Source organism: Bubalus kerabau, chromosome X (assembly GCF_029407905.1).
Source record: "Bubalus kerabau isolate K-KA32 ecotype Philippines breed swamp buffalo chromosome X, PCC_UOA_SB_1v2, whole genome shotgun sequence".
NCBI classification, from domain to species: domain Eukaryota; kingdom Metazoa; phylum Chordata; class Mammalia; order Artiodactyla; family Bovidae; genus Bubalus; species Bubalus kerabau.
The window spans coordinates 76,520,794-76,542,028 of NC_073647.1; the positions used below are offsets into that span (position 1 = coordinate 76,520,794).

At 36.4% G+C, this 21,235-nt stretch overlaps 1 long non-coding RNA gene across 1 annotated transcript; it reads left to right on the top strand.

The window, feature by feature from the left end:
* Nucleotides 1-985: 985 nt before the first annotated feature.
* Nucleotides 986-20,840, top strand: LOC129638531 (uncharacterized). The gene is made up of 2 exons (XR_008707887.1): nucleotides 986-1,125; nucleotides 20,654-20,840. It is a non-coding gene; the product is annotated as an uncharacterized LOC129638531 (long non-coding RNA).
* Nucleotides 20,841-21,235: the final 395 nt, after the last annotated feature.

A 21,235-nucleotide genomic window follows, 5' to 3' on the forward strand; every position in this document is an offset into this window, starting at 1 on the left:
CGCCAAAGAATTGATGCTTCTGAACTGTGGTGTTGGAGAAGACTCTTGAGAGTCCCTTGGACTGCAAGGAGTTCCAACCAGTCCATTCTAAAGGAGATTAGCCCTGGGTGTTCTTTGGAAGGACTGATGCTAAAGCTGAAACTCCAATACTTTGGCTACCTTATGCAAAGAGTTGACTCATTGGAAAAGAGTCTGATGCTGGGAGGGATTGGGGGCAGGAGGAGAAGTGGACCACCGAGGATGAGATGGCTGGATGGCATCACTGACTCAATGGGTGTGAGTTTGAGTGAACTCCAGGAGTTGATGATGGGCAGGGAGGCCTGGCATGCTGCAATTCATGGGGTCGCAAAGAGTCGGACACGACTGAGCTACTGAACTGAACTGAACTGATGAACCTAACATTCGAGGTTCCCATGCAATATTGCTCTTTACAGCATCGAACTTGGCTTCCATCCCCAGTCCCATCCACAGCTGGGTGTTGTTTTTGCTTTGTCTCTGTCTCATCATTCTTACTGCAGCTTTTTCTCCACTGATCTCCAGTAGCATATTGGGCACCTATCGACCTGGGGAGTTCATCTTTCAGTGTCATATCTTTTTGCCTTTTCATACTGCTCATGAGGTTCTCAAGGCAAGAATATTGAAGTAGTTTGCCATTCCCTTCTCTAGGGGACCACATTTTGTCAGAACTTTCCACTATGACCTATCCATCTTGTGTGGCCCTACCTGGCATGGCTCATAGTTTCATTGAGTTAGACAAGGCTGTGGTCCATGTGATCATATTGGTTAGTTTTCTGTGATTGTGGTTTTCAGTCTTTCTGCCCTCTGATGGAGAAGGATATGAGGCTTATGGAAGCTTCCTGATGGGAGAGACTAACTGAAGGGGAAACTGGGTCTTGTTTTCATGGGTGGTGTCATGCTCAGTAAATCTTTAATCCAATTTTCTGTTAATGGGTGGGACTGTACCCTCCCTGTTTGACCTGAAGCCAAACTATGGTGGAGGTAATGAAGATAGCGGTGACCTCCTTCAACAGGTCCCATGCATACACTGCTGCACTGAGTGACCCCAACCCTGCAGCAAGCCACCGCTGACCCATGCCTGTCCCAGAGACTCATGGACACTCACAGGTAAGTCTGGGTCCGTCTCTTTTGGGGTCACTGCTCCTTTCTTCTGGGTCCTGTTGCACAGAAGGTTCTGTTTGTGTCCTCCAAGAGTCTGTTTTCCCAGTCCTGTGTAAGTTCTGGTGGCTCCATGCTGGGGATAATGGTGATATCCTCCAGGAGGGCTTATGCCATACCCCAGTCTGCTGTACTTAGAGCCCCTGCCCCTGTGGCAGGCCACTGCTGACCTGTACCTCCACAGGAGACACTCAAGCACAGTTCTAGCTTAGTCTCAGGATATCTATTTTATAGATAGCCAACATTAACCAACTCCATAGCACAGGGGACTCTACTCAATATTGTGTAATGGCCTATATGGGAAAATAATCTTAAAAAGAAGTGTATATATGTATAACTGATTCACTTTGTCATACACCTGAAAGTAACACAACCTTGTAAATCAATTATACTCCAATTTTTTTTAATTAATGATAGTAGGAAACAGATGAGCAAAGCACAGAAATAAACTTATACATGAAGAGAATCTTCCACATATGATGAACTTGAACTTTAGTTTTCATGGCCTCATGGGGCTTAAGAGACAGGTCATAAATCTCAGTTCAGTTCAGTCACTCAGTTGTGTCTGACACTTTGCAACCCCATGAACTACAGCACACCAGGCTTCCCTGTCCAACACCAACTCCTGGAGCTTGCTCAAACTCATGTCCATCAAGTTGGTGATGCCATCCAACCATCTCTACCTCTGTTGTCCCCTTCTCCTCCTGCCTTCAATCTTTCCCAGCATCAGGGTCTTTTCCAATGTGTCAGTTCTTCACACCAGGTGGCCAAAGTATTGGAGTTCCAACTTCAGCATCAGTTCTTTCAATGAATATTCAGGACTGATGTCCTTTAGGATGGGCTGTTTGATCTCCTTGCAGTCCAAGGGACTCTCAACAGTCTTCTCCAACACCACAGTTCAAAAGCATCAATTCTTTGGCACTCAGCTTTCTAAACGTCATAAATCTCATAAACGTAAAGGGCCCAGTCTTTAGATTTCATAAATTTCAGGGCCCACTCAAATTATAAAGACTGTTATAAGACCCCCACAGAAACCATTAATGCCAAAGAAATAAAGCGATTTTGAGAGATTTAGAAATAAGCCAGTCTAGAATATTAATTTAATCTCTAGATTGTACTTCTGGAAGTGACTGAATAGAATATGTTAGACTAATCATCCTGAAAATTAAGGGAAAAAAAAAACTATAAACTCTAGAAAACACATTAAAAAAAAAAAAAAAAAAAAAAACTACTTGAAGACATTGGCAAGTGAACAAAGAAGATAAGTTGACAGCTGGATGGAAGGAGTAGTAGTGATTATCCCATTTTGTATGGCATTTAGCCTGAAGAGAAGCCCCAAGTCTAGTACTGGAAGACCAAAATACACATAGAAACCTGACAATTTTCCTGGCTTAACCAGAAAACAAAATCTGGGATAATCACAGCAGCTGAAAAATAGGGGAGGAAATTCCATGAAAGATAAATCCATAGATAGGGAGCTCTAATTCTGTATATAAGATCAACTTAAATCTCTGGCTGACTTTTGAACAATGTGTACATAGGACAGAGTTCAAGCAGCCAAGCTAAGCCAGAAGAACTAAACGTGTTTCTGAGTTTAGGCATTGAGTTCAGACAAATCAACTATTTACCCAAATAAACAAAAATTATTAACCTTCAGAGAAGAGAAAATAAAATCCAGAATCTCTATAATATTTCAACCATAGAGTACAAGATACAATAAAATATTACTAGTTACAGGAAGAAACAGGAAAATAAGACCCTGATGAAAAGAAAAGGTAGCCAAAGAATCTTAACACCAAGACAATCAGAAATTTTAATTATCAGAGAAAGATTTAAAAACAGCTATTATAACTATATTCAAGTACATAAATAAAAATATACACACAGTATATGGAATATAAGCAATCTTAACCAAGAATAGAAACTACTAAAAAGAATTAAATGGAAAATCTAAAACTTGAAAAAAATCAAGGGTGTTTGGACTTAGATATTAGTTGCATTTTTACCTTATCCTTAGTCTATTTTCACATGTTAAATTTATAACTACACATGGATAATAGCTAAGGCTAAAAATTTCTATTAAATACAATATTTTGGTTTCCGAAAAAAAAAAAAAAAAAAAGAAAATACCTTAAATATTTGCTACAAAGGCTTAACAATAGGTCAAAGATTGTTTAGGAAAGACATGGTAAATCTGATAGATCAGTAAAAATCTAGTCTCACGGAGAGGGAGAAAGGAGATTGAAAAAATGAATTTCTTTACTCAGTGATCTTCAAGGATAAGTATATTGTAGAAGAAGGAAATAACTTCTTTTAGAATTTATAACCATGAGCAAGACATATACGGGCTTTTATTCAGAATTTCATTACCTTTCTGGTCTAAAAACAATTCATTACTAGAATTAAAGTACTCTACAACTGATAGTGTTCACAAAAGCATGACCAGACCAGAAGCAACCATAAAAATTAATCTAGAGGAATTCATATTCACTCATTCCCCCAAGAAATGACAATGGGTACCTTTTTAAGGAAAAATCACTAGTACCACAGTACATGCAAGGTAGAACACAAAAATTTAAAAATCGAACAAGATACTAAGACCAAGAGTCAGCAGAAACAAACAGCAAATCACACATGCAATATCTTCAGATAGTAGAATTCCAAGGTTCAAAATATGTGCTGTATATTTGAAATTTTAAATAACTTTTAAACTTTTGAAAATGTTATTACAAAGTAAAAGACTATAAAATTAGTCAAGCAGGCTGGAAAATATCTGTATAACTAAATATAATAATACAAAATAATGACTCATGGACAGGATATCAGATTTGACTCAGTTTAGGAGAGAGTCAGTAAGCTAGAAGATATATGCCTAGAGATTATCCAGATTTGGGACACAAAAGGCAATAAGGAAAAAAGGATATGAGGATGATATACTCTATACTTCTCGAGAGTGGAAAGGAAGACAGAGAACATTTGCTACTAACTGAATCTAACTAAAGGAGATTCTGCCAAATATAGTTCAGTAAAAGGATGACAGCTGAGAAAAGTGGTAGAACAGTAGAGAGATTACTGAATAAAAAGATGTTCACGTTATAAATCATACGTAAAAGTCTTGCCCAACATGGTGACAAAAAGTAGATATCGGGTTTTTTTTTTTGTTTGTTTGTTTTTTTTTTTATGTTCATGGATTCTGTGGGACAAGAATTCAGACAAGGCACAGTAGGGATGGCTTAGCTTTCCTCTGAGATAGCTGGAGCCTCAACTTGAAAGACTTGAATGGCTAGGATAACTTGAACAATTGGGGACTGAAGTCATCTGAAGTCTTTTATCATTCATATCTGTTGCAAGAACTGTTTCAACTCAAAGACTGGGTTCACCGAGGACTGTCTTTCAAAGAGAATGCATAAAACTTCACATGTCATCAACTTTTCATAACATGTCAACTGGATTCTGAGAGGATGTGTCCTGAGAGAGAACAGCAAGAAAAGGAGTATGTCAAGAGGCAAAAAAACAAACAAAAACTCCTTAAGATTTTTTCAAAACTAAGCTTATTTGTCACAGAATGTTTCTGCTACCACATAATGGTTCAGCAAGTCACAAACACTAGTCCATCATCTAAGGGAGGGTAGATAAACTCCACTTATTGATGATAGGGTAGTAAGATCACAGTCTGTAATAAACAAAAATAAGCGAGAGGAAATGACAAACTCAAAATTCAGAGTAGTAAATTACCTCACAGTTAGGAGAACAAAGTATGAGATCAGCAAAGAAACCACAGAGACACTGTTTTGTTTTGTTTTCTTAACTTGGGTAGTAGGTACATAAGTGATAATCTTGTGTGATTCTTTATAATTTATATATATTTATTTTTTATCTGCCAAGTATTTACTAAAAGAAATTTTAAAATGTATGTAATTCTTCCTACTTTGTGAAGAGTAGAACAAAGATGATCCACAGTAGAAATGGGCAGGCTTCTACAAGAAGATGTTACAGTACTCAAGGTGAAAGATGTTGTGGCTTGATAACGGGTAGGTGTAAGCACAAGTGTTATATTCAGAATTCATTTTAGAAGTAGAAGCAAGAGATTCAGTTGAAGGAAAGAAGAGAGAAGTCCTAAAATTTTGGACTAATAGATGAAACAAATAGATGAAAGTAGAGTGATTTAAGGGATGGGGGTATAGTGAAAGGAATGTGTTCAAACAGGAAATGGAAGCTTCCAAAAATAGGCTATAAACAAAGGTATCTTGTACTGGGGATGGAGGCTAGGTGTGAAGTGGTAAGTCATACATCAGAAAAATCTCCATTTCCACAGTCAAAGCTTATGGTTTACAAAACTCTGAGCCCTCTGTGCAGCAAGCCTGCATCGTTTTATATTTAGGTAGTGATTTTTGATGTTATGCAACTTGAAAATTTGAATGGAATTTTCTGGGTTGTCTATAAGCTATAGGTAGGGATACTGACTGATGTGGAGAAGGCAATTGGCAACCCACTCCAGTACTTTTGCCTGGAAAATCCCATGGACGGCGGAGCCTGGTAGGCTGCAGTCCATAGGGTCGCTAGAGTCGGACACGACTGAGCGACTTCACTTTCACTTTTCACTTTCATGCATTGGAGAAGACAATGGCACCCCACTCCAGTGTCCTTGCCTGGAGAATCCCAGGGACGTGGAAGCCTGGTGGGCTGCCATCTATGGGGTCGCACAGAGTCGGACACGACTGAAGCGACTTAGCAGCAGGGATGCTGATGAATAGTGAACTTGCAGTGAAAAAAAAAAAAAAAAAAAAAGAGGAAAGAAAGAATTCTGTTCCAGACCTTACATTTTGAGGAGTCTATGAAATGTCACTTATTATTTAGTTGCTAAGTTATATCCAACTCTTTGTGACCCCATGGACTTGTAGCCTGCCAAGCTCCTCTTTCCATGACACTTCCCAGGCAAGAATACTGAAGTGGGTTGCCATTTCCTTCTTCAGGGGATCTTCCTGACCCAGGGATCTAACTCAGATCTCCTGCACTGCAGGTGGATTCTTTACTGCTGTGCCACTCTCACTAGGCAGTTGCTATTTATGTATTTACTACATAAGCAGAAACATAGGAACCAAAGTATCATTGATCCAGAAAAGAATTCTGAATCCATTCCTCATTTTAAACCTGGTAGAAAATAATTCAGATGGTTTCTTAGTGCCCACACCTCTCCAGTAACTATTAGTGGGTTTGGGAATTTCCAGCAGCAATCTGTTCTTTCAGGCAAGTCTCTGCTTTTTCCACTAACCTGCCAAAGCAAGGGTTTCTTCCACTGAGATTTTTCTCACCTGAGTGAAATGTATTTCCTGCCTTTATTCAGAATGCCCTGTCTCTGACTTCAATACGGTTTCACATTCTAGTAAGGTTATGGTGAAGAAAGATGATAGAGTTGACAGCTGGATAGAAGGAATAGTAATGAGTATCCCATTTTGTATGGCGTTTAGCCTGAAAAGAAGTCCAAGTCTAGTGCTGAAAGACCAAAATACACATAGAAACCTGACAGCTTTCCTGGCTTAACCAGAAAACAAAATCTGGGATAATCACAGCATCCGAAAAGTAGGGGAGAAAATTCCATAAAAGAAAAAAACATAAATAAGGAGCTCTATCTAATTCTATATACAAGGTCAACTTAAATCTCTGACTGACTTTTGAGCAATGTATACATAAGACAGAATTCAAGCCACCAAGTGAAAGCTAGAAGAACTAATGTTTCTGAATTTAGGTTTTGAGTTCAGACAAATCAACTATTTACCCATATTAAAAAAAATAGTAACCATCAGAGAAAAGAAAATAAAATTCAGAATCTCTATAATATGTCCATCATAGAGTACAAGATACAGTAGAGTATTTTAACTGTAGAGTTGAAATCCCCTCATGTTAGGACTGCACTTTGGAGAACACAATATGCTTTCTCATATATCACTTCATTTACACCTTCTAATACTTTTTTGAGGTAGTTTGGAAGGTGGCAGTTATCCCCATTTTTTAAGATGAGGCAATCAATATCTTTATTTGTAATGTGAATTGCCCAAGATCATAATAATTATTAAGTGGTAGAGCATAAACTCAACTCCTTGAGATCTTGTGTTTCTTTTATATCTAATAGTGGTTTGCATGTTGAGGAAAAGTACTAGTTCTTCTCTACTGGATGTTTGTACTCTAAGGACATTTGCTGTAACTTTTTAGATTTGCATAATGAGATTAGCAAATAGAATGTTTGCTCCAAGTAACAAAAGTAACATAACCAATATTGCAATTAAAATTAAAAGAAAGACTATGGATGTTCATTTTTTTCCTTAAAATCATTTCAAAACATTTTCTAATCTTTAACTCATCTGTTACTGATAGCACTTTTATAAACTTGCCATGGCAGTTTAAAAAAATGAAGAAATTTAAAAAAATGAAGAAATGGAGCCAGAGAAAGGTGAAGCTAGTTGCAAAACAACTACAAATAGAGCCTCATAATTTTCAAGATCGAGATATTTTGCTAAGTCCTACTTTCATTTTGATTGAAATTTCCTTTAGAAAATCACTGCATTATGTTAAAAATCATACTACAATGAAAGTGTATCCTAGGTGCTGTCTTATGCAAAATTTTAATGCTTAAAGAGAACAATTTCTCAATATTGGTATATTAAGAGTGCAAGGATCATTTCAAAGGTAGAAATTCCTTAAATAACAAAATGAATTTTAATGTGTTAGTGAAAAAACAATTGATTTTGATTTATTCAATAAGCTTTTGTTTCTTCAAATCTCACCAAGAAACACGTGCTTAGTCGTGTCTGACTCTTTGCAATCCCATGGACTGTAGCCCGCCAGGCTTCTCTGTCCATGGGGATTCTTCAGGAAGGAATACTGGAGTGGGTTGCCATACCCTCCTCCAGGGGATCTTCCAACCCAGGAATCAAACCCCAGTCTCCTGCATTGCAGGTAGATCCTTAATGTCTGAGCAATCAAAACAAGAAAGTTTTAATTTAAAAAATCCCCTTGCTAAGCTTTTTCTTACCTCTGTTGTCCAGAGTTTGAAACACTATTTCAAGTGGTTATTTTGGGTAAAAATTACAGATTACTTTTCATTTTTTGCCTTATATATTTCTCCACTGTTTTAAGTATATTTTCATAAAAAAATATCACTTTTGTAATCAGAAAAATGTAGAAAGAAAAGATTATTTAACATATTTTGAATTGTGGTGTCTTCTCTAGAATTTTTCAGAAACAACCATTTCATTTTGGTATAATAGCTGAATGTGGGATAATGTACTAAAAGTTATTAGATTTGAAGTAATATTTCTGTAACTCCATATAAGTGTTATGATTCATTGAATGTTTGCTGTGTTTTTATGCTAATCCAATCAGATTATTTTAGAAAAATTCAGGACCAGGAATCCTAACGATACATTTTGAAACAAACACAGTTTTTGAAATACACAAAAATAGAGGTCACAAATATTTTATTGGAAACATTTCTGCCAGCAATTTGGTTATGACTTTATTTACTCTTAAATTTATTAATCATGATAAGGATATTCATCTTTACAATATACTCTGGCAGATAGATGCTAGAAAATATAACTAAACATATTCTTAGTTCTATGATGTTGAATCTAGATTCAGTTCTGAAACTCTGATTCAACTTCTTTAAAGGCTAGTCTTCAATGACATTAAAGAGAATAGTGATTTGGGAAATCCCTTCAGTGTGTGTAGGAATGTCTGGAATACAGAATGAACACTATTATAGAAACAAAAAGCCTTAGATAAATAATAATTTTTGGCTGTTACATATGTGGGTTTTTTTCCCTTTTTTATTCCAAATGCCCACAAAATATCTTTGCTTTTCTATTGTACTTTTGTAAAAGACAAAATTATTCATGATACTTGCTAAAGATAGTAAGGAAGACTTTATTCAAAGGGGAACTATTGTGATAGGTATAGGGATATTACAGTGGGAGAGAAAGATTGGGTTCAACCCTGAATACAAGAAAAAATGGGAAATATAGTCAAGGAACAAGTTTTGATCAAGTGGGTGAAAAATTACCTAGAGGAAACATCATGAGTAAGGGGTGATTCTGGTTAAACTGACTTAACAGGATTCTTGCTGAAGGCAGGCCAGGATGATTGATTAGACATCACTCAGAAGAGGGTGAAACATAAGGGACCCAACTAGATATCAAGAGTGATCAAATACAGAGGATGGGGGATTCTTGTTAAACTAATTGGGATTCTGACTAAAATTTGACAATGCGCACATGAACATAGAACTCTAATAGTTGAGGTCTAGTTGAAAAAGAACTCAGAGGAGCCTGTGCAGACTCTGTCATTGCACTCAGTTTTAAATTTGATAGGGAGCTATGGTACTCCTTTGGGGGAAATAAGAAGAGACCTTTATAATTTAAGGTTAATAAAAATCATTGTTGTCACTCTCTATTAGATACTGTTGGTAATCAAATATAAAGCAAAATAAAAATTCAAATTATAAATTTTAAGCGCTATGACATCTAAGTTATCCAATCATACAATTGTCCAAAGCTTATATCTTTTCACTAGTGATGGTATTTTGCTTCCCTTTACCTAGAAAACCTTGCCCTCAGAGGCCCCATCTAATTGGGCAGTTTATCCTAAAGATAAAAGGTAATTTTTGTACAAAATGAGGTACTATAGCTTCATATGTGGTAACAAATGAGTGTTGAGCAGCAACACTCAGGTAAAGCCTAAGTAGGGAATATTATTCTAGTAATCACCAGTTAGTATTGAAAATGTAAGATGGAGATGAGAAGAGCATAGAATGGAAACCAGTCTCTGACAAATCTTCTATCCAACCAAAGAAAATCCAAATACAGAGCAGTAGCCTATAAAAAGCTATATCTTTGTCAAGAAAAACTTAACTTACAATCAAGAGAAGGTATTGGGAGCTCTTAGCTTTTAAAAATCAGAGAAAATGAAGGCATTAAAAAGATAATTTAACTCCAATTGTTTAAAGAACAATGTTACTTAGAATTCTGCTTGATAGAGTTAATTCCTACATTCGAACACACAGAATGTAGGCTGCCCCAATGGCCTGACCATGTCACAAACCTAAATCTAAGTCAACCTACGTTTATGGGAAGCCCCTGTCAAGAAAATGTATATTCCAATCACAATTTTCCAACTCAACTTTAGCTGGCTTATCTTACCCTACAAAACAGGACTCACTAGACTTACCAGGAAATCACTGACCTCCTAGCCAGTGATGCAGTTTCCATGTTGCTGTTTTTAATGCTCTGTAAAACTCACTCTTGCCCAAAAATCCCTCAAGAGGACTGATCTACTGCTTATGAGGCATGTACTCTCCCAATTCGTGGATTTTTTCCCTTAAATAAAGTATATCAAACTTGCCACCAAATTGTTTTACTGTTGTCATTTGACATAGTTGTCACTTTCCCTCATATTGGAATGGCTCCAGATAATTTTAGAATCCAGTTCAGAAGAGGTAACAGATAGGGGGACATATTTACTTTGGTTTTAGTGGGATATGTTTGTGTTTGCCAATTATTCTGGTGATAGTTAAGCTATTGCTAACTGTCTCAGTGTAGGAAGAATTTGATGAATCCTCCTGCTTATCCTGTCACTCAACTATCATGACATAAATGCAGGGAGAAAAATTATTTCACCCAGCACCATTAGTATATAGATGATAGAGGCCCAACAGAAGCTAGTAGGCAGAAAATTCCATTTTATCTTACAACTTATATAGGAAAAAAACTATACAGGTTTTCCAAATTTGACAAGAATTTAAAATATAATATGAAGTATTATATAACTTTTGAAGCTTAAAGAAAAATCTCTAATTATCAAAAACAAATTCTGAACAACTATTCTAAAAGAGAGAAAAACCAAAAAGATGAACAGAAAATATAAATAAATATATTGGACAACAGTAAATTTTTTCTTCATTTTATTTTTTATATTATATGAGACTGAAAATTTGATTTATGATTGTAGACTCTAAAAAATTATTTTTATTCTCTTAACTAATTCTATTAAGGAGCTGAAATTAAAAACAAAATGTTGATAGTGAGCTTTCAAATACCCACTCAGCCCAAAGGAAAAGCAATATTTTTAAAGTAAAAAATCACAGGTATCAGATCCTACTGCATCATAAAAATACACTAACTATAACATTATACCTAAAGACAATTATTTTATCTTTTCCACATCAAATATGTTTTTCAGAGTAGGGGCTAATAAGGGTCTGGAATTCCATGTAGAAAAAGATATGCTAATATTTAATATATTTATGTATCAAGAAGTATCAGCCATACTCTGATGCTCTGAGATTAAATTAGAACAACTTTATTTTTCTGAATTGGGAAATTCAAGAAAGGGGATATACTGTTTATCTTGGAAATCTTCTAAAGATTATTTTTAGAGAGTTACAGTTCTATAAAGAACTATATTTTTTTCTTAGGGCCAGGCCAGTTGTCTGTGACACTTGTATACCTTAGAACTAACTGGTACTTTTAATAATGAACTGAAAAAAAAAAAAACCAACACATTTTTTTCAATGTGATACTTTCTGTTGCTTTGTGTTTTTGATGGAATGCAAACTGCAAGCTATTTAACATACTCAAAGTGCTGTTAGAAAAAGCTATCATTAGCATTTAGAATGTCTTTAAAAATCCTATCCAGTATGATGGCATATGTATGGGATGATAATGAAGTAAAAGGAATGATTTAACGAATGAATAATGTTTTTCTATTCATAGTACCATATCTACAATGACAACTAGAGCTGGGTAAATGGCCATGGAATAGCTTTATTCAAGCAGGCAGAAATTATTGGTGTGGGGTTTGAGGAAAAAAATATAACTTGAATTCCTCCAATGCTGTACCTGTTAAGAAAAATGACACTGTAGAGTAAGACAGCATTGCTGGGAAATTTCAATTTTTATTGGAGTGTGCAAAATGAATTTTTCTTATCAGTTATAAAAACAACTGGAGATATCAAAATGTTTAAAGAGAATTTGGAAAGAATGAAAACTAACTTTAAATATGTCATATTCAAGAGGGTGAGACAAGATGGTAGAGTATGAAGATCCTGGGTTCTCCTCCTAGGAACACACCAAAATTACAACTATATATGGACAGTCTATTTCTGAGAATGACCTGAAGACTAACAAAAGATCTTCTACAAGTAAAAAGTAAAAGCCACAATGAGATAGGTAAGAGGGGCAGAGATACAGTCTGGCCAGGCCCCACTCTCCCAGCACTGCAACCCATTATGCAGAAGAGATGCCACAGCTTCAGAGGCTCCTATGAACTGAGGGCTCCATGCAGTACTTGGGCTCCCCAGGCCAGGTAAATTGCACCAGGAAGATTACTAGCCTCCATAATATCTGGCTTTGGAAACTCACAGGGCTTACATCCAAGAGAACCAGAGGGCTGCAGGAAACCAAGACTCTGTTCTTAAAAAGCAGATGCAAAACTTCAGTCAACCATGTCCTAGCTCAGAGGCAGCAGTCTGAAAAGCAACTGAGTCATAGGTGGAGATTCATTGACTAATTCTAGAATGTGCTTAAGGGGCAGAGGGATCTGTTGGAACTTTCTGTGGGTACAGAAGAGCTGATGGGTACCATTTTTTGTTGGTTTATTTATGGTTCATCCTCTACCAAGCTGTCCTAGCACTGGCAGATATAATTTCTCTCTTCCCATCTAATCAATTAACACCACTCAATCTGATCTGTATTAACCTATGGATCTGACAGCCAGGGCTCCTCCAAAGTGGCTCCTCCTACTCCATCAGGAACCAGTAGCTATTCTTAATCAAAAGCAGAGCCCCTCCAAAGCAGTCCCCCATCTCCATAGTCCTAGCTGGCAGCCTCAGCCAGCAGAGGAGCCCCTTCACTGTAACCCCATGCTGCATCAATCCTGGCAAGCACCAAAGCCACACTCTAAAGGGGCTCCCTACCTTGCCAGAACCAACAGATGCCTTAGGTAGCAACATTGCCTCTCCAAGGGCCAGCCTTGCACACCAGAGAACTAGCGACAGTTGTGACCAGTCCTTACCGCCAGCTGCTTCAGGGACAGCCCCACATAATAATGGCCTTGCAACAAGTGTGGCCTCACTACAACAGAAGGACAAATACAGTCCACACAGGGGATGCTCCTGGATCACCTGGCTCTGGTGACTGAGGGGAACAAACTATTGGATCCCACAGGACACATTCTATACAAAACCACTCTTTTAAGACTAGGAGATGTAGCTGATTTACCTAATACATAGAATACAGAGAATTGTGAAAAATGAGGAGACAAAGGAATATGGTCCAAATGAAAGAACAACAAAAATTCCCACAAAAAGAACTACAAAAAACAGAGGAAAACAACCTTCCAGGTAAGACATTCAAAGTAATGATCATAAAAATTTAAACAGCTCAAGGGAAGAATGGAGGAACAGATTGATAATTTCAACAAAGAGAAAATATAAGAAAGAACCAATCAGAGCTGCAGAACATAGTAAAGAAAACTATGCTAGAAAGAATGAATAGTGGATTAGATGGCACAGAAGGATCAGAAATCTGGAAGAAAGGTTAAGGAATTATCCCAAGTTGAACAACAAGAAGAAAAAATAAACCAAAAAATGAGGGTAGTTTAAGGAAAATCATGGACAACATCAAGTGTAGTAACATTCACATTATAGGGGTTCTAGAAGGAAAAGCACCCCATTCCAGTACTCTTGCCTGGAAAATCCCATGGACGGAGGAGCCTGGTAGGCTGCATGCAGTCCATGGGTTCCTTAAGAGTCGGACACGACTGAGCGACTTCACTTTCACTTTTCACTTTCATGTATTGGAGAGGGAAATGGCAACCCACTCCAGTGTTCTTGCCTGGAGAATCCCAGGGACGGGGGAGCCTGATGGGCTGCTGTCTATGGGGTCACACAGAGTCGGACATGACTGAAGCAACTTAGCAGCATCAGCAGCAGCAGAAGGAAAAGAGAGAGAAAAGGACAGAAAATCTGTCCTTTCTGAAAATACAATAACTGAAAACTTTCCTAAGCTGGTGAAAGAAATACATATCTATGTAAAGGAAACACAGAGCATCCAAAGCAAGATGAATTCAAAGATACCCACACTAAGATAAAATATAATTAAATATCAAAAGTTAAAGAGAGAATCTTAAAAAGAGCAAGTTAAAACAACTAGTTACATATAGTGACCTACTGAAAGTTGCTCAGTCGTGTCCAACTCTTTGTGACTCCATGAACTATACAGTCCATGGAATTATCCAGGCCAGAATACTGGAGTGGGTAGCCTTTCCCTTCTCCAAGGGATCTTCCCAATCCAGGGATTGAACCCATGTCTCCCATATTGCAGGCAGATTCTTTACCAGCTGAGTCACAAGGGAAGCCCAAGAATACTGGAGTGGGTAGCCTACCCCTTCTCCAGTGGATCTTTCCAACCCAGGAATCAAACCAGGGTCTCCTGCATTGTAGGTGGATTCTTTACCAACTAAGATATCAGGGTATCACTATCAGCTGACTTTCCAGCAGAAACTTTACAAGGCCAGAAGGAATTAGCACATGTTCAAAGTACTGAAAGAAAAAAACTTACAACCAAGAATATTCTATCTAGCAAGTTTATCATTCAGAGTTGAAGGAGAGATCAAAGAGTTTCTGAGATAAGCAAAAGCTAAAGGAGTTACTGCTAAACTGACCTCACAGGAGACATTAAAGACTTCTTTAAACAGAAAACAAACATAATTAGAAGTATGAAAATTATGAAAGAAAAAACTAACTGGTAAAGGGAAAAATTCACTAAAATTAGCAGATCGACTATATAACCAGTATGCAAATTAAAAGATGAAACAACTAGAATTATATCCACAAATTAGTAAGATATACACAAAATAATAGAGAAGGCAATGGCGACCCACTCCAGTACTCTTGCCTGGCAAATCCCATGGACAGAGGAGCCTGGTAAGCTGCAGTCCATGGGGTCGCTAGGAGTCAGACACGACTAAGCGACTTCACTTTCACTTTTCACTTTCATGCATTGGAGAAGGAAATGGCAATCCACTCCAGTGTTCTTGCCTGGAGAATCCCAGGGACGGGGGAGCCTGGTGGGCTGCCGTCTGTGGGGTCGCACAGAGTTGGACACGACTGAAGCGACTTAGCAGCAGCAGCAGCACACAAAATAAAAGATGTAAACGATACTGTCAAAAACATAAAACTTGCAGGATGGGGCCAGTAAATACATAATGCTTTGAGAACACACTCTGCAAGACCATTATCATTCTGATAACAAATTCAGACAAAGATTCCACACACCAACACAGAATTACATCCCAATATCCCTGGTGAACATAGATGCAAGAATCCTCAATGAAATACTGGCAAGTGGAATCCACAAATATATAAAAAGGATCATACACCATGATCAAGTGGGATTTATCCTAGGGATGCAAGTGTATTTTAATATCTGTAAATCAATCAACAGGATATACCATATTAACAAAATGAAAGATAAAAGTCATATGATCATCTCAATAGATTCATAAAAAGCTTTTGACAAATTCAACATTCACATATGAAAAAAAACCTCTTAACTAAGTGGGTATAGGTAGAATAAACCTTAACATAATATAGGCCATACATGACAATCCCACAGATAACAGCATACTCAATGGTGAAAAGCTGAAAACATTTTTTCTAAACTCAGAAATGAGAAAAAACACTTTTTTCAACATAATGTTGGAAATCCTAGCCACAGAAATTACATAAGGAAAAGAAAATGCGTTGAAATTGGAAAGAAATAAAAATGTCACTGTTTGGAGATGACTTGATACTATATACAGAAAACACTAAGGACTCTACAAAAAAAAACTATTAGAATAAATGAATTCATAAAATTTGCAGGATTGATTAATATAATTAATTAATTATATTATATTAATTATATTATATTAACATAAAAATTTAATATACAGAAATCTGTATAATTTCTATACAAAATAGTGATTTATCAGAAAGAAACATAAAGAAAATGATCCTATTTACAACAGCATCAAAAAGAATAAAATACTTTGGAATACATTTAACCAAGAAGGTGAAAGACCTGTAATTTTAAGAACTATAATTGATGAAAAGAAATAGAAGATGACAAAGGTCAGTGGAAAGATGTACTATGGTCATCAACCAGAAGAATTAATATTGTTAAAATGACCATACTAGCCAAAGTAATATAAAGATTTAATGCAATTCCTAACAAAAGTATCAATAGCATTTTTCAGAGAACTGGAAAAAATAATCCTAAAATTTGTATGAAAACACAAAGACCCAGGATAGTCAAGGCAATCTTGAGAAAGAACAAAGCTGGATGTGTCACACTACTTGATTGTAAACTATCATACAAAGCTATACCAATCAAAGCAGTGTGTGAAAAGTGAAAGTGTTAGTCACTCAGTCATGTCTGATTCTTTGTAACCCCATAGATTGTAGTCCTTCAGGCTCCTTTGTCCATGGGATTTTCCAGGCAAGAATACTGGAGTGGGGATTCCCTTCTCCAGGGGATCTTCCCAACTCAGGGACTGAACCCAGGTCTCTCGCATTACAAGCAGATTCATTACCACTGAGCCACTAGGGATGCCCAGAATAGTACTAGCATAAAAACAAACACATACATCAATGAACAGAATACAAAGTCCAGAAATAAAAGTACACTTATATGGTCAATTAGTTTTTGACACAGGAGGCAAGAATATACAATGCAGAAAAAACAGTTTCTTTAATAAAAGGTGTTGGGGAAACTAGACAGCTACATGTAAAAGAATGAAACTGGACCATTTCTTGAATGATATACAAAAAAAAAAAAAACCCTCAATCAACTAAAGACTTAAATATAAGACCTAGAACCATAAATCTCCTAGAATAAAAAAATAGGCAGCACATGCTTTGACATCAGTCTTGTGTGCTGTGTGCTAAGTCGCTTCAGTCACGTCCAACTCTTTGTGACCCTATGGACTGTAGCCTGCCAGGCTCCTCTGTCCATGGGATTTTCCAGCAAGAATACTGCAGTGGGTTGCTACTTCCTACTCCAGGAAATCTTCCCAATACAGGGATCAAACTGGCATCTCTTACATCTCCGCACTGGCAGGTAGGTTCTTTACCATTAGTGTCATCTGACATCAGTCTTAGCAATACTTTTTGGATCTGTTTCCTCAGGCAAGGGCAACAATAAATAAATGGAAGTACATCAAACAAAAAAGTTTTTGAACAGCAAAGGAAACCATCAACAGCCTGTGAAATGGGAAAAAAATATTTATAAATGATACATCTGATAGTAGTTTAATATTCAAATTACATAAAGAAGTCACAAAATTAAGTATTTAAAAAATCCAGTTAAAAAGTAGTCAGAGGACCTCAATATACATTTCTACAAAGAAGCTATACAGATTGCCATTAGATACATGAAAAGTTGCTCAGCATCACTAGTTATGTAAATAAACTAATGTAAATAAAAGCCACAATGAGATATTATCTCAGCCCTATCAGAATGGCTGTCATCAATAAGACAAATAACACATGTTGGTAAGGATGTGGAGGGAAAAAATGCAACCTTTTTGCACTGCTGATGGCAATGTAAATTGTTGCTACCAATAAATTGAAAACAGAACTACTGCACCATCCAGCAATTCCACTCTAATAAATTTGTATGGTATGGTAACAGATGGTTACTGAACTAATAGTGGTGATCATTTCATAATGTATTTGAATGTTTGATCAGTATGTCATGCACCTGAAACTAACATTATATTGTATGTCAACTATACTTCAATTTCAAAAAAAGGACTGATTTAAAACCACATTTTGCAACCTAAAGAAAAAAAAAAAAAAAAAAAAAAAAAAACACACTCAAGAGAAACAAACCAGATTTGGGATTAACAGAGGCAGGGGTGGGGGTGGAATAGGAGACAATAAGTAAAAGTGGTAAAATGTATATTATGATATATGAAACAGATCGCCAGTCCAGGTTTGATGCATGAGTCAGGGTGCTCAGGGCTGGTGCACTGGGATGACTCAGAGGGATGGGATGGGGAGGGAGGTGGGAGGGGTGTTCAGTATGGGGAACACATGTAAACCCATGGCTGCTTCATATCAACATATGGCAAAAACCACTACAATATTGTAAAGTAATTAGCCTCCAACTAAAATAAATAAATTTAGAAAAATAAAATTAAAAAATAAAATTAAAAAATAAAGGTGGTCTATAAAATAAGTACTAGGGATATAAACTTACTGCATCAATCATTTCACAATATATGTATGCAAAGTGATCATGTGGTATATCTTAAACTTATACAGAGTTATATGTCAACTATATCTCAATAAAATTGAAAAAACATTAAAATTAAAAAGCAAAAGAAAGTGTCCAACTAAAACATATAGTATAAGTTGGAGGGAAGAGATTTCAATATTATCTTGCTACTCAATTAGCATAGGTTTCTCACCAGGCTAAAAAACAACAAATTTAAATAAAGTGGTAGAATTTAATCAATTAGTAAACCTATGAAAATTCCTGGAGGGGAGAAAATTTTATCATCTCAAAATATGCCTCTTTGTTGTATTGTTTATGTTAAGCTTGTTTTTAAAAGCAAAACAGCAGACATGAGAGAATCTGTGAAAACTGGGTAGAAATATACTTTATCAGAAACATTTATATTTATAAGAGAAATCTCCATTTTAAGAGTATCTCCCTCTGTGTGCCAGGAAGAGATGAGTGAATAAATCTCTAGAAATTTTTAATCAGTGGAGAAGGCAGTGACCTAAATCTGCAAAACAACTCTACTCTTGTTTACTGTTCTTTGCATGGTCACTTCCCATAACTAACTGCCCACCTCTGACATCTTTTTCCTTTAGCTGAAGAAGGGGCTTCCCAGGTGGTGGTAGCACCAACCTGTCTGCCAATGCAGGAGATGCAAGAGACACGGTTTTGATCCCTGGGTGGGGAAGATCCCCTGGAGAAGGAAATGGCAACCCACTCCAGTATTCTTTCCTGGAGAATCCCATGGACAGAGGAGCCTGGTGGGCTACCATCCATAGTGTTGCACAGAGTCAGACCAACTGAAATGACTTAGCATGCACAAATGCATGGTAATGGCTTCAGCTATTTCAGAAAGTTAGTTTTCTTGGGTCTTTCTCATGTGTACAAGTAGTATATATGTTATTAAATTTTGTTTTTCTCCTGTTAATATGAAATAGCAATTTAATTATTAGAGCAGCCAAAACAACCTAGAAGGGAAAAGGGAAATTTTTTTATTTCTACATTCCCTTACTGTGAGCATGGAATATACGTGTACAAATGTACACTGTTGGCCAACTCCAAATGGCTTGAGGCAAAATCTAAATGCTTTGAAGCAAGTATCTAAGGATACTCACTTTAAGGGGTAGCAGTAATCGGACACGACTGAAGCAACTTAGCAGCAGCAGCAGCAGCAGTATCACTTCCGTCATCTTTTTAAACAAAGGGGCTATTTCCTAAGCTTCCATGAATTATTTTTAAATGAGAGAATGAACTTTGAAAAATGACTGCAACCAGGATTTCCCTGGTGGTCTAGCAGTTAAGACCCCACCTTCCAGTGCAGAGGAAGTGGCTTAGATCCCTGATCAAGAAACTGTTAATAAGATCCCACATGCTGCAGGACAACTAAGCCCATGCACTGCAACTACTGAGCTCACATGCTCCCACATGCCACAATTAGAGAGAAATCTGTGTGCCACAACTAAGGCCTAATGCAGCCAAATGAATATATATTTTTTAAATGTCTGCAACCATTTGAGCTATATGGGAAATACTTTATTCCTATCATTTTATTGGTAGTTTTAATTAAATCTTAAAAAGCCTATTATCTAATTTCATTCTCCTGACAGACACTGCAGACTATGTAAGTGGATATCATGATCAGTTACTTATAGGATTTCCTGCTTTGATGGCATACTTACAATTTGATTATTCAAATTGTAATGACTCGACTTTTGCATAATATAGTTGGAAAAGACATGGTTTCATATTTGTATTTTGTGATACCATTTTTCCTCTCAAGGTCACAAATACTGAGTAAAAGGCAGTGATTTCCCTTTTCAGTTCAGATTTCTTTCCTGTTTTATAAATAGAAGTGTCTTCTTTTGCCAGATAGGTAAAATTTAACAGTAAGGAATTATTTGTATTGCTGTCAGGCTTGTAACCTTCAGTCAGACACTTAACTTTTTTTTTTAATTATTAAAGTAGTTTATCTCAAAAATGGTACCTCAAGATGCATATTAAATATCAACTAGTTAGCTTCTGGTATAAAAGCTATTTACCCTATTTTTCTGAGCAAAAACATGGCAGTTACAACATTTGCTAGTTAACTTGTATTTTCTAAGACCCAATTTATTGTATGTTTTAAATGCAATAGCATTTTTTCTTTTCTTTTTCAGCAATATAAACAAAGTTGATGTCCTAATGCTGGCATGAAAAAGATCTAAGAACATTCATAAAGTATCAACATTTTCAGATATCTCATGTTTTTCTTATCATTGTGAGTTTCATTTTATGATAATGTAGAATGGGTTTACCTCTGTACTTGATTATGTTTTCATTAAAGTGGAAGCATTCAACTCCTATAGAATCTGTTTTATAATGTCACTCATGGGAACTTAGATTTGATTATTCTACTCTCTAAACTTAAAACCTATGATATAGAAAAGTTTGGTCTTATATCGTTCATGTCTAAGGAAAATATAATTCACTTTTCTTGACATTAGCATGGCAAAGGACAATTTTTCTCTGATATGTTTCTGTGTAATACAACTATTTACTTGCAGCTCATCATACAGGGCAGGAGAGAAATTAAATTTCATTCTTTCTTCAGACATGAATACACAAATTCGACTGTGGCCACATTCTAGAACAAGTGAAGCTCTTTTAAAAATAATTTACAGGGCAGCTTTTTGAAACATTGTCGGTTTTTTCCTTTATTTTTTGACAAACTAGAACGTTCCAAAACTTAAAAACAATGC